A 16,359-nucleotide genomic window follows, 5' to 3' on the forward strand; every position below is an offset into this window, starting at 1 on the left:
TTCGTACTGTAATGAAATCTGGCCCCCGAGCTAGAATAAATATAAGTCAGAACTGATTCCAAACACTATTTAAATTAGTCTGTTAACACCAATGATTCAGGATACCAAGCTCTTAACAGGCAACCAGTTCAGAAACAGTTTGATTCAGCTTAAAGACCTATTCACTTAGGCACGACAGCAAACCATCCTCTGCTACCAAATGTTGACAACAGTGGCCACTACGACCCCTGGAATGGATCTTTATGGGCTCCCGGTGAGCAGATTACTGTCATAGCAGTGAAAAAGGTCCACAGTAATTATCTTCAGTGCACAGCAGTTACTGAGAAGGAATTACACAAGCAGTAAAGGGTTATATTAAGCACATAACTCCTATGTTAGACATTCAGAGCTACACATTTTCCTTAACAAGTCTCTCTTTCACAAACATACACAAACAGGCCCAGCGCTACCCTCACGCAGTTCCTGCTTGGCAAACAGAGAAGGTGGTTACCAGTTTTATAGACGGCTTCTTCCCTCCAGGTCTGTTCTTCCCAGCCCTCTGGTCTCTCTCGGATTCCCTTGAGGTAAGGCCTTGGCTGCTTTGAGACCCCTCTGGCTCACAGTCCTACTTGAGCCCAGGGAGCAGAGTTTTGGCTACTCTGTCTAGCAGCATTGCTTCTTCTAGTGTCAATTAAGGAATCCCAACAATAATTTAATTTGCTTCATTCTTATACTCTTTTTCCTCAAAGGAGTCACATGTCTTAAAAGCATGCCCAGGGAGCATGTAGTTACTGATTTTTATCTAATTAGTATTTTTAGGAGGAGACTGCAGAGTGCTGCCAACTGAAAATTACCCCACATTCACTCCCTTATCAATCATTCACTTCAGCCCCCTGCATGATGTCCTTCAACAGGGTCAAGATGCCCCAGTCAGCCCATGTTCCACTCAGGATGTTCTACACGTGTTGTTCACTTTCAAGTGAACAAATCTGCTGATTCAAAGATCAGTATTGATCAAACATGCAGCATGGAGCCAGTCAGTTTCACCACTGGCATCTGCCTGATGCTAAGAGAAGGATTCTGCTCCCAGAATTCTCTTTGGCAGTTCAATCATGTCAAGCCATGTTCTTAACACTATTCATTCAGTATGGCTACACAAGCACCCACTTTAGGCTTCTACCCATCACCTCTTTTGAGCAGAGATCCATGTCTCACCCCTCCTGACTGGTGCTTTTCCAGGCTGCACAGTTCCCTGCCTACACTGTGGTATCCCCTTTTCACTATGAAAAGGTGAGCCTCTGCGTTTTGCTTTCTCTCCAGAGGCTATGACCAGTGTATTGCCTTCAGTTATAAGTCATTACACAGCTCTTTCTAAGCAAGCACATTTATTCTTAAGGTGAAAGCATAACAGAGAAAACATATTAAAAATAAAAGAACCTACATGCATGCTAACAAGTTTACCTGAAGTCACACACACCCACACACCAACTCCAGAAAGTGATATGGTCAGTCCTTCAGACCCCACACACTGGGTTTTCCCCATGGTAACAAGATCAGAACTGGGCAGTTCAGCTGTTTCCTTATACAGCATGGGCCTTTAATCTCCAGGCTCAGGAACAGGTACTCAACAGACAATCACTCTCTCCTCAGGGTATATCTGGGGTTTTGCATAATTGGAGGTGGGGAATTTGCATTAAACTTCACCCTAGCTATTCCCCAGGAAATCCATTTCACACATATTGTCCCAGAAGTCCACTCTTGTCCAGCACATTTTCGATACAGTTTCAGTACAGTTCGATACAGTTCTTTGAACTCCCAGGCCTCAGAACACATCTCTCTCCTAGATGGGTTCCAGGCAATCCCTGCCCACAATAATACATAAACTAAGAATTTAATACAGTGAATCCCAAAGGCATTTAAATTTAATTCAGTCAAATCTGCCAAGGATATCCTTCCATTTCTATCATATTTATAAAGCGCTTATCCCCAAGGTATAATTTCCGCAACAACTTGGCTTCCTCACTTTGACCCATGGCAGTGACCTGCCTTCTCTTTCAGTTTCATACACAAGCAAGGTTTAATCCCCAGAAGAAAAGGTCTGGGGGGTGGGTGGTATTTTGAATATGCACTGGAGACACAGTACAATGGGAAAAGATTGGCTATTGTTGTATTGAGAACACCCCTGATACCAGGTTTACATGCTGTGCACCTCCTGGGAGCTGAACGGATTGAGAGTAATCCCTGCTAGGAAGAAGCAAGTAGGCTGACAGGAGCAAAGGACCTCTCAAACCTCAAGTTATAGCACAAGAACACAGATAGATATTGAACATTGTTAAACAGCCAAACATAAGACGCTCCAAAACAACCAAATGCTTACATAGGATTATGTTGCACAGGGGGCTTAATTCTACTGTCCCTTTCATTCAGAAAGCTTCACTGAAGTGATTTTCTTCAATACAGTTGCACAAAAATAATTGAGAAGAAATTGGTCCGCTAACTTTATTGAGAATCACATGGCTTAATTCCCATTGAGGTTTCAAATAAAAGAAGAACAAAAAAAAAATCTGTTACCTTATGTAATGGTTATTCACAAATGCTCTTGAAAAGTACCTTACACCATAAGTAGTTCCATTAATTTCAATGGGGCTAAGGGAAGCAACATGGTCTAGTAGATAAAACAATGGACTAAGGATACAGAGACCCGAGTTCTAGTCCTGTCTCTATCAGTGACCTGGGGTAAATCACTCAGTGCTTTGGTCCCCATCCCAATCTCTCTCTAGTCTATTTAGGGAGGGATTTTCAAAAGATACTTAAGTGATTCAGGAACACAAGTCCCATTAAAATTATTTAGGTGTTCTTGAAACTCTTATCCTAAAGCTCTTCATAGTGGGGACCGTATCTCACTGCATGTGTGTGCAGCGTCTAATACAATGGGATCTGTTGGTGTTATCAGAATTAATAATTGCAGACAAAAGTAAAATGGTAGACGTGGCAAAACCTAACCTAAAATGTCATTTAATAGAAAAACGTTGCAAAATAATAGAAACCTATTCCATCCAGTTTCAATCAGCAATAGATTTATAAAACATGTTGTACTATTACAGAAACATACTTCGTTGACTGTCATTTTAACATCTTGTTTTGATTCTGGAACTTCACTTTAAACATCTGTTTATTTTTTTTAAAATATTTGCAAAGCTTGCTAAATATAACCACCTGCAGAAATTTAGCCAAAGCACATTTTCATCTCAGCCAGCTGATCTGTATATTTTGAGCAGATACACTACCGATGGGTGGTATCCCCTGGCAACAGCTTCAGAAATTAAGTGCAGTGCAAAAGTTATTCATTCCACATTATAATCATTCTAAGAAAAAAAGTTGTGAGGTTAGATATGAAGATGGCTCATTTTCATGGCCACAGCTTTCTGTATTTCACACAGTTAGTCTTCAGCTGGGGGATTTCATAAAGCTGTTTCTCTTTAACATTCCTCCACCAGTGCTTGAATTAAGGCAGCGTTGTATGTTGCTATGCTTCATATTCAGGTTCAAATAAATTAAGCCACCTTTTCTTTCAGCTCCCCGAACCAGACATTTTGTTCTCCAAAATTCCAATTAAATGTTTCAATTTTTTAAAATGAATTCACTTACACTGAAGTCACCTTCCTTTTGTGCTTGGTTTCCATAATTATAACAAATAAGTTCAGCCATGTGAACAAATTTTAAGTGAATACTGGAAAATATTCACCAAACGTGCAAATTTAAATTCCTAATGGAAGATATCTGTACTGGAAGGCCTGATTCTAAAATTTGCATCTATCCATTGAGAAATATGCCATGTGATCTGTGTAACAAATCAAAGCTAATCAACACAGCTCAGATTTCAAACACCAGGTACTTATAGAGAATGAAAGATTTATCTGCAGAAACTATGCAGCAAATTTTGAATAATGCCTACATTAGAGTAAACTGTGATCTGTACTTGGACTAGTTGCAAAGAGATTTTTACATTAGCTTGCAGTACTGTCCAAAGCGTGCTAGATACTTTCTGGGAAGACGTGTTCCCTAACTCAAAGAACTTACAGTCTAATGAATTCATTTATTGTGCACCAGCTCTAGAAATAAATAGTAGGCCTAATGCAGATTTAGAACTGTGAATGAATCGGTAACCCTTCGGCCAGGTGTTGTCAACAGCAAAAAGAGCCAGGCTCAGCTTGGGGGGGGTGGGGGCAGAGAGGCTTCTGCAAACTTTAACAGTCTCTCAAGCCCCCACCCAGAAACCTGGGAAATCAGATATACCACCCTTGATGAGCAATACTTCCCCACACGCAAGCACTGAGTTCAGGGGTTTAAAAGAAAGAACTTTTTAAGAGTGGTAAACGGGGGGGACAACAGAATGAACTTGGGAAAGCCAGCAATTAAGACGTTAATATATATTAGATAAGACTCCTACCTGTCCAGGATATCTTAACACTGGCCCCATCCTCACTCCTTCCCTTGCAGCTGTGACTGGCTAATGCATTCTAGTTACTTCCCTGTTCTCCAGTTACCATTTGGTGGAGTCCACAAATTCTAGTAGATCCATCTCCAGCCCCTAAGGGAAGTGCTGCTTGGGCTGCTCAAGGATTGTACCAGCTAACCCATCTGAAGTAATTTCAGCTTTAATTGGAGAGGAGAGGGGTTGCTAATCTGTGCAGCTTCAGCCCATACTTCTATACTATCTTCTGCCTTAGCACTACTCCATCGGCTGCCTGAGCTCAACTCTCTACACCACCTTAAAATTGCCTTTATGGTGACTTTTCAAAGGGAAACCAGGGGCCTATAGCATACAGGAGCCTTAAAATAGTCCTTACCTGAGAAGTACTCCTAGCAAACAGTATAAATGCTTTTCTTTATTCACTCACTTGCTAGCTCTGTCTGGGCTCCCTTACCCCACTGTGCCTGACTGCACATGTGGTCAGGGTGACCCCTGACCCCAGGCACATTTCGTGCAGGTCTCTTGTCCTTTTACTTCCAAACAGGGACAATAGCATATTATTGCCCCCAAACTCAAATGTTGTTTGTATTTTAACAAAAAACATGCCAAACTGTCACACAGCTGAAATGCAAATAAGGCCTGACCTAGTCAGTCATTTCCCCTTGCTCGCCCATAGATGCTGGAAAAGAGCTCCATTCCCCTTGGAGCCTTGTCCAGCTGGAGTTCTCAGTTCAAGTAGCACCAGGCCCCTCTTCTCCGTATTCACCAACAGGTGTCAATAGTGAGCTCCCTACTCTCCAGTGTTTTAGGCCAGAGGGCGTACAAATCAGCTTCAAATACACAGTCTGTGAAAGACTTACATCAGAGCTGAATTGGCCTACAGAGGAAGCCATATGGCCTGATTTAAAGACCTGACAATTAGGCCAGAGAAATTAGAATGAATCTATGGCCCAATGGTTAGGGTGCACAGGTGTGCTGTAGGAAACCCATGGTCAAGTCCCTGTTCTAATAACTATTTAATTACTTATACAGAGTGGTAGAATTTCAACAGGAATGACAGGCTACCACCACCCAACCATCAGAGAACTCCCCTAAGAGGTGGGAGACTATTATTCAGATATTACTTCATATCAGGCAGTGGGGCATTTGACTGAGAGCTTGTCTGTGATGCAGCTGCGCTGCTATAGCACTTCAATGAAGACACCACCTACACCAACAGGTAGCTACTCCACCTCCCCAAGAGGTAGTAGCTAGGTAGTAGCTTGACAGGAGAATTCTCCCATTGACCTAGTGCTGTCTTACACCAGGGGTTAGATCAGTTTAATTGCATCACTCAGCGGTGTGGATTTTTCACACCTCTCAGCAACGTAGTTATGATGACCTAATTTCCTCATGTAGATTAGACCTAAGTCTGATATAGCCTAGGTGAGTAATCTAATCACTGTATTAAAGGGGACACCTCCCTCTCCAGCTGTACTTTGTATCAGGCCTGATCTAGTTGGTATACTCTGAGCATGCCTACTGGATCAGGCCCTGCAGATGAGATACCTACTTTGAGGATCCTGCTGGGGTTTAGGCATGAGCTAGGTGCCAAGCATGAGGATTTAGGTGACTTCGTGCATGCCCACCAGCAGAAACTTAGGCTCCTAGGGGACTTTACCAGCAGGACTTTAAGCACCTACAGAGCTAGATGGCAGATGAGTTGGAATTTTGAGGATCTCAGTTTTGGATGTAAGTGCCTAAAGAGATAGCTAGGAACCTAAATCCCTTTGTGGACAACATGAGAACATTAGAATGGACATACTGGGTCAGACCAATGGACCGTCTAGCCCATTATCCTGTCTTCTGATAGTGGCCAGTGCCAGAAGTTTCAGAGGGAATTTTTGGAACTATCAAGTGATCCATACCTGGTAGCTCAGACCCAGCAGGGCTGGCCTTAGGGAAAATGGCACCCTGGGCGAACTTGCATTTTGGTGCCCCTGGCCCCCAAGGGCATAGTGCCCCCCTTTTTCCCCTGGCCCGCCATGGGCTCCCAAGGCTCCCCACCCTCCCTTTCCTCCTAACCCCTGTACTGTGCCACCTTCACCCCTAATCCCTGCACCTCCCTCCTGTGCCCCTAACCCCTGCACTGTGCCCCCTTCAACCCAACCCCTGCACTCCCCTCATCCCTGCATCCCTTTCACTCTTACCCCCTGCACCTCCCTCCTGAGCCCCCAACCCCTGCACTCCCTTCCTGTGCCCCAATCCCTGCACCCCCTTCACTCCTACCCCTGCACCTCCATCATGCACCCCTAACCTCTCGACTGTGTCCCCTTCATCCCGACCCCTGCCACTTCCTGTGCCCCTAACCCCTGCACTGTGCCCCCTTCACTCCTACCACCTGCACCTCCCTCCTGAGCCCCTAACCCCTGCATCTCCTTCCTGCACCCACATGGGGAAACTGACCCACCTGGCTGCACAAAGCAGAAGCATTGCTGCTTGCTCCCCCACTGGACTGCTGCTCCTCCTCTGTCCTGTGCACCCCTGGGCTGCATAAGGAGAGGGCAGGAGAGCAGCAGCTACTGATGCCTCAGCACAGCCCAGGTGGGGAATTGACCTGAATACAGGGAGCCCTGGTGTTGTGTGTGTTGAGGGAAGTGTGTGACAGTGTGCGTGAGGGAGACAGCGTGTGTTGTGTTGAGGGGCGTATGTGTGTACATGAGTGTATGAGTGCACTGTCTCTTTAAGAAAGCACTCAGGGTCAGGAGCCCAAAGGTTTGTGTTCAGACACAAGCAGCCACCAGCAGCTCTGGACCCAGAGAGAACATAAGAACGGCCGCAATGGGTCAGACCAAAGGTCCATCAAGCCCAGTATCCTGTCCTCTGACAGTGGCCAATGGCAGGTGCCCCAAAGGGAATGAACAGACAGGTTATCATCAGGTGATCCGTGCCCTGTCACCCAATCCCAGCTTCTGGCAAACAGAGGCTAGGGACACCATTCCTGCCCATCCTGGCTAATAGCCATTGATGGACCTGTAGTGGTCCTAGTGGCAGCAGAAAACACAGATTCCCCCTGACCCATCACTCCAGCTGGAAATTGGGTGCACGGGTGGGGGTGAGCTGGGAGGGAGGGGGACAACCCAACATCAGCCCTCTGCCCCCCAGCAGACAGGAGAAGGCTCCCAGTGACAGTCTGAAGTGGCCAGGGGGGTTCCAGGGAGGAAAGGGGGTGGAGACAGGAACAGCAGCGACTGCACACATGGAGCAGGGTGGAGGAGGGGTACCCCTGCTCCAGAGGAGTCACCTGGTCCAGATAGCTGGTCGTCCAACTGCCCTCTGCAGCTCTGGTCTCTCCCCCACATTCCCTCTTCAGCGCTGCTGCTCGCCTGCCTGCCTGCCACCTCCGTCAGCCCAGGTGGCTCTCGGCAGGTCAGGTGGGAATCCAAACCCTGTGCACGGCACCCTCTTTGGCAAGCCACCCTGGGACACCTGAGTGACAAAGGCTGGAGTCGAACTGAGTTCTTGGGAAGCAGAGTAGAAAGAGGTCTCTGAAGGAATCCCAACACTTATATGAATCCATTCTGGTGATAGGAAAGTATCAAAAAATGATTTGGAATTGTAATCAAGGGATATTTCTACCATCAGGAGAAGGGAAAGTATTTAGTGAGGGGAAAATCCCTATAAAATAACCTAACCGTACAAAGATCTGCAATTTGAAATAGTGCAGTGGCCACTGATGCCTGTGATTACTGCGCCAGACCCACTACAAACAAACATACAGAACAGATCCCTTCCAAATGGAGATAGGTGTCAATTCTTTGGCATCCTGTTTTTTAATATTATTCTAGCTATGCATTTTATAAATTTGTCAAAATCAGCAACACACGTCAACAGTAGGAAAGAATAAAAAATTTAAACATCAGATATATTCCATATTCCCAATCACCAAAATGTTACTTTCCTGACACAGAGCCCTCCGAAACATAGATTTTTATTAAGAAGATACTAGAAGGTATTTTTCAAACTATTTCAATGGTCCAATTCAGATCTTACATATACTGGTTTTACACTAATGTAACTCCATTTTCCTTAACAGAGTTCCTTCCAAGTTATGCTGGTGTCACATCAGAATCCAGCTCCACGAGTCCAGAGACTGGTGTAAAACTGACCAGGGCAACAGATGTGTTTGTGAACAGCCACCACTCCCACAGATCCTGGTTCTGAGACGTTTTCTCATGCTAATTAGTGTCTAAGGGGTCTCACTGATGACAGTGTGAGCAGCCAGGAACCAGGTACTACTCAGCATGAGTGATGGTACTGAGATGTTGCCTGTAGCAAATCTGCTCTGCTGTGCAGGGTTAGATGGCATGCTCGTAAACATGCACACTGTCTCCCACCCTTCCTACTGCCAACAGAGCTGAACTGGAGCAGGAAAACCGACTCTTTCCTAGTGTAGACAAGGCTGATGTGTCTGTTCCTCCGATTTCCCATCTGTATATTGGGAATAAAACATCACATCCACATCAGTAAAGCACTCTGAGATCCTTGAATTAGGAAAGAGCAAGGAGCATTCTCAACTCCAATGGGCTTCAATGGGACTATTCATGTTCTTACAGTGAAGCATGTACTTCCGTGCTTTGCTGGTTTGGGTCAAAGTGCTCCGCAGCTTGCCAAAGCAAACCTTAATTTATGTGTGTCTAAATATCCCACCTGTACAATGGCAATCATAATATTTTTGTTCTCTCACCCTTAGTCTAAGCCACAATCTTGCAAAGACTAATGCATGTGCTTGGTTTGACACACATGCCTAGTTCCATTGAGTCCACTAAATGTAAGCACAGGCATAAATCTTTGCTAGAGTGGGATTTAAGATTACAAGACCTTTGGGGCATGGATTGCTTCTCTCTACATGTCTGTACATGCCCCGCACAATGGGGCCTAATCTTCATTAGGGCCTCTCAGTGCTATAAGAAAAAGAAGAGGAAGAAATATTATTAACAATAATTTCCAGGAGGTGTATGGTACCTTGCAGGATCACATCCTTAATGCAAAGGAACCATGTCGTGCTTTGGCCTCTTTTATTGCTCCTTTGTTTAATAAAGAATAAAGAAAGATGTTCCTTGACATCCTGACAATGGCCACACTAGCTCTCCCTTATTTTTCACTCCTCCCGGGTACCGTGTACCTTAATAGCTGTAACTGCTTGCTCTTCATTTTTCCATTTGCTCCTTAAATGCTCCTTACCATTCCCATTTGGTCTCCGTATAAATCCCTCTGACAACACTACAGTCACTAGCTCCCTGTGATTTTTTTAGCGCTCTGTTTTCACTCACAATTAACTTTAACAACTGACGGGTTCATGTTTAGCTATTCCACCTGGAAGCAGGCAGGGCACACCCTGACTGTTCTGTAGAAGCAATGCACACATTGCTCTATCCAAGGACAAGGGCTAGATATGAACCATGAAAACTTGATTGTTGGGACAGCAACTGTGGGAGGCTTTCTTAGCCTGGGCTCAAGGCCTGAGAACCAGGATTGTAGTAGATAAAGGATGGTAAATAAGTATATTAATCAACGTCATACATTCCTTTGTGTATCTTTTTGCGGTAGCAGTGTGTAATGCTTAGGGGGGAGAAATATAATAAAAGGAGAAGGTGGAAGGCGGGGGGGCAGAACAGCCCATCTCAGCTGACCAGCCTGCTTGCTTGCATAAAGCTGTGTTCTGTCTCATCATTGAACTGCCACAAACAACTTATCACTCATCCACCTTGGTTTTCAAGTTTTATGTTTAGTTTTACATAATGATAAATACACTCCCCCTAAGCCAGCTCCGTCACCTCTTTAAAGCTTAGCCAGTTTTCCTTTTGAGGGCTATTTTTTAATAAACATTGCCAGCCTATTTCACCTAATATGTTCCTCATTTGATCAAACTGGGGCTTTTTAAACTTGATTGTACCCGTATTTGTACCAAAAAGCCCTCCAATGGTTGAACAGGGACTTTCATTACAATGTGATTGCTATTTCTCCAATTACCCTCAGTGGTCATCTCATTCATCACATCCCTTGGATGTGACAAAGTGAAATTTAAAACATTATCTCTTCTAGTTGCCTCTAAAGCTGTCTACCCTGGTGAATTCTGGCATACAAAACAACACTAATAAACCCTAATGCACACAGGATAGGTCCACACTGCAGCTGGGAGGGTGCTTTGCAGCACGGGTAGACAGACACGCTAGCTCTGCTTAAGCTAGCATGCAAAAAATAGCAGCATGGCACCTGCAGCATGGGAGGCAGTTTAGGTAGCTGCCCAAGTGGAAACCTGACCAACCCCCTGGGTACATACTTGGGTGGCTAGCCCAAACTGTTGCCCCTGCCACCATGGCCACACTGTTGTTTTTAGTGCACTAGCTCATGCGAAGCTAGTGCATGTCTCTCTACCCACGCTGCAAAACGCCCTCCTAGCTGTAGTGTAGACATACCCCAAATGTCTACATTCAAATAGGGTGCTACCTTCTAAGGGTACGTTTACACTGCAAGTCAAGGTGAGACTGCAACATGAGTAGGTATACCCAGGCTAGCACAGGTAACAATAGCAGTGAAGTTGCAGCGGCATGGGCCCCAGCAGAGGCTAGCAACCCGAGTACATAGCCCATGTCACCATGTCTACACTATTGTTGTTACTCGCGCTAGCTAGATTAAAGCTAGCAGTGGTAGGCTACCCATGCTACAATCACACCTTTACTTGCAGTGTAGACTTATCCTAAGGGAGAATCATAGAATCATAGAATATCAAGGTTGGAAGGGACCCCAGAAGGTCATCTAGTCCAACCCCCTGCTCGAAGCAGGACCAATTCCCAGTTAAATCATCCCAGCCAGGGCTTTGTCAAGCCTGACCTTAAAAACCTCTAAGGAAGGAGATTCTACCACCTCCCTAGGTAACGCATTCCAGTGTTTCACCACCCTCTTAGTGAAAAAGTTTTTCCTAATATCCAATCTAAACCTCCCCCACTGCAACTTGAGACCATTACTCCTCGTTCTGTCATCTGCTACCATTGAGAACAGTCTAGAGCCATCCTCTTTGGAACCCCCTTTCAGGTAGTTGAAAGCAGCTATCAAATCCCCCCTCATTCTTCTCTTCTGCAGGCTAAACAATCCCAGCTCCCTCAGCCTCTCCTCATAAGTCATGTGTTCCAGACCCCTAATCATTTTTGTTGCCCTTCGCTGGACTCTCTCCAATTTATCCACATCCTTCTTGAAGTGTGGGGCCCAAAACTGGACACAGTACTCCAGATGAGGCCTCACCAATGTCGAATAGAGGGGAACGATCACGTCCCTCGATCTGCTCGCTATGCCCCTACTTATACATCCCAAAATGCCATTGGCCTTCTTGGCAACAAGGGCACACTGCTGACTCATATCCAGCTTCTCGTCCACTGTCACCCCTAGGTCCTTTTCCGCAGAACTGCTGCCTAGCCATTCGGTCCCTAGTCTGTAGCTGTGCATTGGGTTCTTCCGTCTTAAGTGCAGGACCCTGCACTTATCCTTATTGAACCTCATCAGATTTCTTTTGGCCCAATCCTCCAATTTGTCTAGGTCCTTCTGTATCCTATCCCTCCCCTCCAGCGTATCTACCACTCCTCCCAGTTTAGTATCATCCGCAAATTTGCTGAGAGTGCAATCCACACCATCCTCCAGATCATTTATGAAGATATTGAACAAAACCGGCCCCAGGACCGACCCTTGGGGCACTCCACTTGATACCGGCTGCCAACTAGACATGGAGCCATTGATCACTACCCGTTGAACCCGACAATCTAGCCAGCTTTCTACCCACCTTATAGTGCATTCATCCAGCCCATACTTCCTTAACTTGCTGACAAGAATACTGTGGGACACCGTGTCAAAAGCTTTGCTAAAGTCAAGAAACAATACATCCACTGCTTTCCCTTCATCCACAGAACCAGTAATCTCATCATAAAAGGCGATTAGATTAGTCAGGCATGACCTTCCCTTGGTGAATCCATGCTGGCTGTTCCTGATCACTTTCCTCTCATGCAAGTGCTTCAGGATTGATTCTTTGAGGACCTGCTCCATGATTTTTCCAGGGACTGAGGTGAGGCTGACTGGCCTGTAGTTCCCTGGATCCTCCTTCTTCCCTTTTTTAAAGATTGGCACTACATTAGCCTTTTTCCAGTCATCCGGGACTTCCCCCGTTCGCCACGAGTTTTCAAAGATAATGGCCAATGGCTCTGCAATCACAGCCGCCAATTCCTTCAGCACTCTCGGATGCAACTCGTCCGGTCCCATGGACTTGTGCACATCCAGCTTTTCTAAATAGTCCCTAACCACCTCTATCTCCACAGAGGGCTGGCCATCTCTTCCCCATTTTGTGATGCCCAGCGCAGAGACTTTATACAATTTATGCTTGCCCTGCTGCAAGCCAGTCTAACTAACCATAATTCTTAGGCCATGCTAGCTTGTAATGTTACGGTGCTAGTGTAGGTGAGCAGCACTGACAAATCCATCTCACACAGTACAATTAGATACTCCCACCACTGTCCCACATTGCACTGGTCACTCCTCCAAATCCTCCAAAAGCCTTTACTTGATGGGAGAAGTTCCTAGCAGGCATCATGCTAGTATTGCTTTACTACATGCTATGTGGGGACATGGGGTGCATACAGAGAATTTAGGACTGATAGGCTGAGAAAGAGCCAGCGTGAGCTCCTATCCTCATCTCCCAACCCTGCAGAAGCCAGAGCTACTCTCTCCTTCCTCCTGCTGTGATACAACAGGCAACCAGAGAGGGAGCAGTGGAGCAGGTAGGGGAGTTGCTCAGGGCGCGCCCTGCCTAGAGCACAGCTGCTCTGGGGTAGTAGGGCTTGCAGTGGGAGTCAGTTGGGGCAGGGGTGTGGTAGGGATGATCCACAGGGCACAGTTCAAATTCATGTGCCACTGAGTTACTGTGCTAGCTGGCGAGTGGGTGTTTCTTGGCACACCCACTGACAGATCTCGACATGTAGGGCTCCTCCCAGAGGGGAAGGACCCTGTCCCAGGAAATAATTCCATGGGTAAGGTTAAGGATGTGTCTTCCTTTCTTTGGGAGAGAGGGAAACTGGTTAGTAAGAGCAACACCAGCAGCAAGACGGGAGTTGCTTCTGTAGCCTCCGGGGACAAACAGGTGGTTCTGAGGTTTACTGAGCTCGAGCCTGCATCGTTCTTCTGGTGAACATGCCTTCATGTGCTACCCCACCAATACGAACAGATCACATAACACTGAAATACAACATTTCTTCTTCACTCAGTCACTCTGGAAGGCCACAGTTTAAAGCAGGTTGGACACTGCTGGTGTAGATACCGTGTAAGAAGCCAGTACTACCATTCTAATTAAACATGGTTTGATTCTCCAATGTAGACAAGGCCTAACACGCACACACACACACACTCCGATCCCCTAGAAATTAACAGAATACCTCTCACTTTTTATTACTGTGTGCATGAATCTTCCAGTAAACCTGTGCCAGATGGAGATCTCCAATTTCCACCATCACTGCAGTTACTACCTATCTTCTCTTGCATCTCAGGGGAATGCCTCCATCTTGCTTTGAAGTGGTAACTCTACTTTAAAGAGAGATTCATGAAAGATCTCAAAAGGCATTATCCATTTTGAGGGACAGGCTGACGTTTACTCTTTCTTCTTATTATAATGAAGGGATCTGGTTGTGGCCAAAGCTGTTCCATAACAGAATTAATATATGAACCAGTTTAGTAACTGAGAAGCCAAAAGAGTTCAGCAAGTACAGCAAAGACATGACGAGTTCTCCAGCTTGTAAAATGAAGTAACTGGTGAGATTTAAAAAAAATACTAAATTTTGCACCGTTCAGACCAATTTACAGAAAAGGGGAAAAAATTAGGGCCCGATTGTGATCGCAGCTAGACTGGTGTATATCTGGAGTAATGCCGCTGAGGTACTCACGTTACTCCACAGGCACCACTGGTGCAGACGAGATGAGAATCAGATCCTTACCCTCGCTATGCCTCATTCCGCAATCTCCATCTATAAAACAAGGCAACAAAAAGAAGAAAGATGTCCTTGAGGTTAAAGCACCAGAGTGGGACTCAGGAGATCTGGATTCTCTTCCTGACACTCCAGCAGACTTCCTGGGCAACCTTGATCAAATCACTTGTTCCCTAACTGTACAATTTGGACCATGATAGCATTTTAAAAGAGCCATATCCTCGGCAGGTATAAACCACCATAGTTTCACTGAGCTCAACAGACCAAGTTATGCCAGGTGACAAGATGGGCCATTTTACTTCTCTACCTTATAGGGTGTGGTGCAGATTATTCAGCAAATGGTTTGACAATGTAAAGAGCTATATAAGGACTAAGTGTTATTACTATTTTGGGTGAAAATTTGTCTAAATTTAATACAAAGGCAAAGAAGCAAAATGTGTGTCCAATGACAGCATTGTATGCCAATCAAATAGAAAAATCTAACACAGATTACAAAACATATCACTTGTATGTTCTAAAGCCCGGAGAGAAGTCTCCATAGGGAAATTAAAGGAATCTTCTTAAACCAAATTGGTTTAGTGACGAATCATAGAATACCAGGGTTGGAAGGGACCTCAGGAGGTCATCTAGCTCAGAGCAGGACCAATCGCCAATTTTTACCCCAGATTCCTAAATGGCCCCCTCAAGGATTGAACTCACGACCCTGGGTTTAGCAGGCCAATGCTCAAACCCTTGAGCTATCCCTCCCCCTAACCTCCTGGGTTTGACTCTGACAATCATTAGCTTCACTAGGAGGTCAGGGTGCTCAGCATATCTTGGGGGGAATCTTGCAAGATTGGGTCTTTATCATCTTTTATTTCCTAAAGCATGCTATGCTGCATTTCACACTTACAAAGCAGTGTGTTGGTAATTTGTGACTGACAAGGTGCTAAAGTGATTTCCAAAGAGCCAGATCCTTGCTATTTCAATTTATACCAGCTGAGGATCTGGCCCCAAAAGCTAGGGTGGAGCACAGGGCAAATACAGCAATGGTCCATGCTTTATCATTGAAATTTTAAAATAAATTTGCTGCAACTGGAAAAATAATGAATTTGCTTAACTGTATGAAAAGAGCATGTCCCATTCTGTGTCTGTTTTGTAACAAATGAGAATCTTGGCAGGAACGTTCACTGAAACAGTGGGGTTTAAGTGACTGTTAAATACACTCCAAAAAAGTGAGTTGTATAACAAGTATTCACATTGAATACATTATTCTAAGAGTAACACTCTTCTAATCGGGTAGCCGAACCATACCTTGTCACCCACATACATCCAACCAAAGCAGCTTCAGTACTGAAAATGCACCGTGAATTTTCTGCAAACAAGCTCCAGATCAAGAACTATTTGGAGCAATTGCTCAGTGAACAACATTCAATAACACACGCATTGGCGAAAACAGTGATTGATCCTCACACAATTTGCAATCAGACCAAAAGGCAAAATACATCAGTTAAATGACCCATTCTGTATTACTCACCCCAATCTAGTAGCAAAGCTAAATCCAGCTCAGTCCCTAAGGCTTTTAGGGATTCTGTTGAACTTTCATAATGTTCTGAAGCAGAAGAAAGGACTGTCTTGGCAGGTGGTGCAATGAGATCAGTGAGCTACAGAGCATTCTTCCGCTAAGAAGTTATACAGACACTAATGTGCTGAGAGAGGCAGCATGTCTGTTGCCCAGAGCACAGGGTGGTGGTTTCACCTGTTAGCCCGGCCTTGCCCTCTATGAATTTGCTGCTGTCAGCCCCAGAGCCCCCTAGTCCTTGAGTGCCAAGAGCACAGATACAAAGATTTAACCCATGCACTGGCAGGAGAGGAAAGGAAAGCTCCTTGCACCTGTAACCCTCACCCCTTTGCACAGCCAAACAAGTC

General features: G+C 45.2%; 1 long non-coding RNA gene across 1 annotated transcript in view; it reads right to left on the reverse strand.

Moving 5' to 3' along the window:
• The window catches only part of LOC142073086 (uncharacterized), a 115,300-nt gene extending 99,194 nt beyond the window's left edge, over positions 1-16,106 (reverse strand). The window contains exons 1-2 of the long non-coding RNA XR_012669774.1: positions 15,968-16,106; positions 14,410-14,490 (exon numbers count right to left, since the gene is read on the reverse strand). This is a non-coding gene — a long non-coding RNA (uncharacterized LOC142073086). The remainder of the gene's footprint in view (positions 1-14,409; positions 14,491-15,967) is intronic.
• Positions 16,107-16,359: the final 253 nt, after the last annotated feature.

Source organism: Caretta caretta, chromosome 8 (assembly GCF_965140235.1).
Source record: "Caretta caretta isolate rCarCar2 chromosome 8, rCarCar1.hap1, whole genome shotgun sequence".
Taxonomy (NCBI): Eukaryota; Metazoa; Chordata; order Testudines; family Cheloniidae; genus Caretta; species Caretta caretta.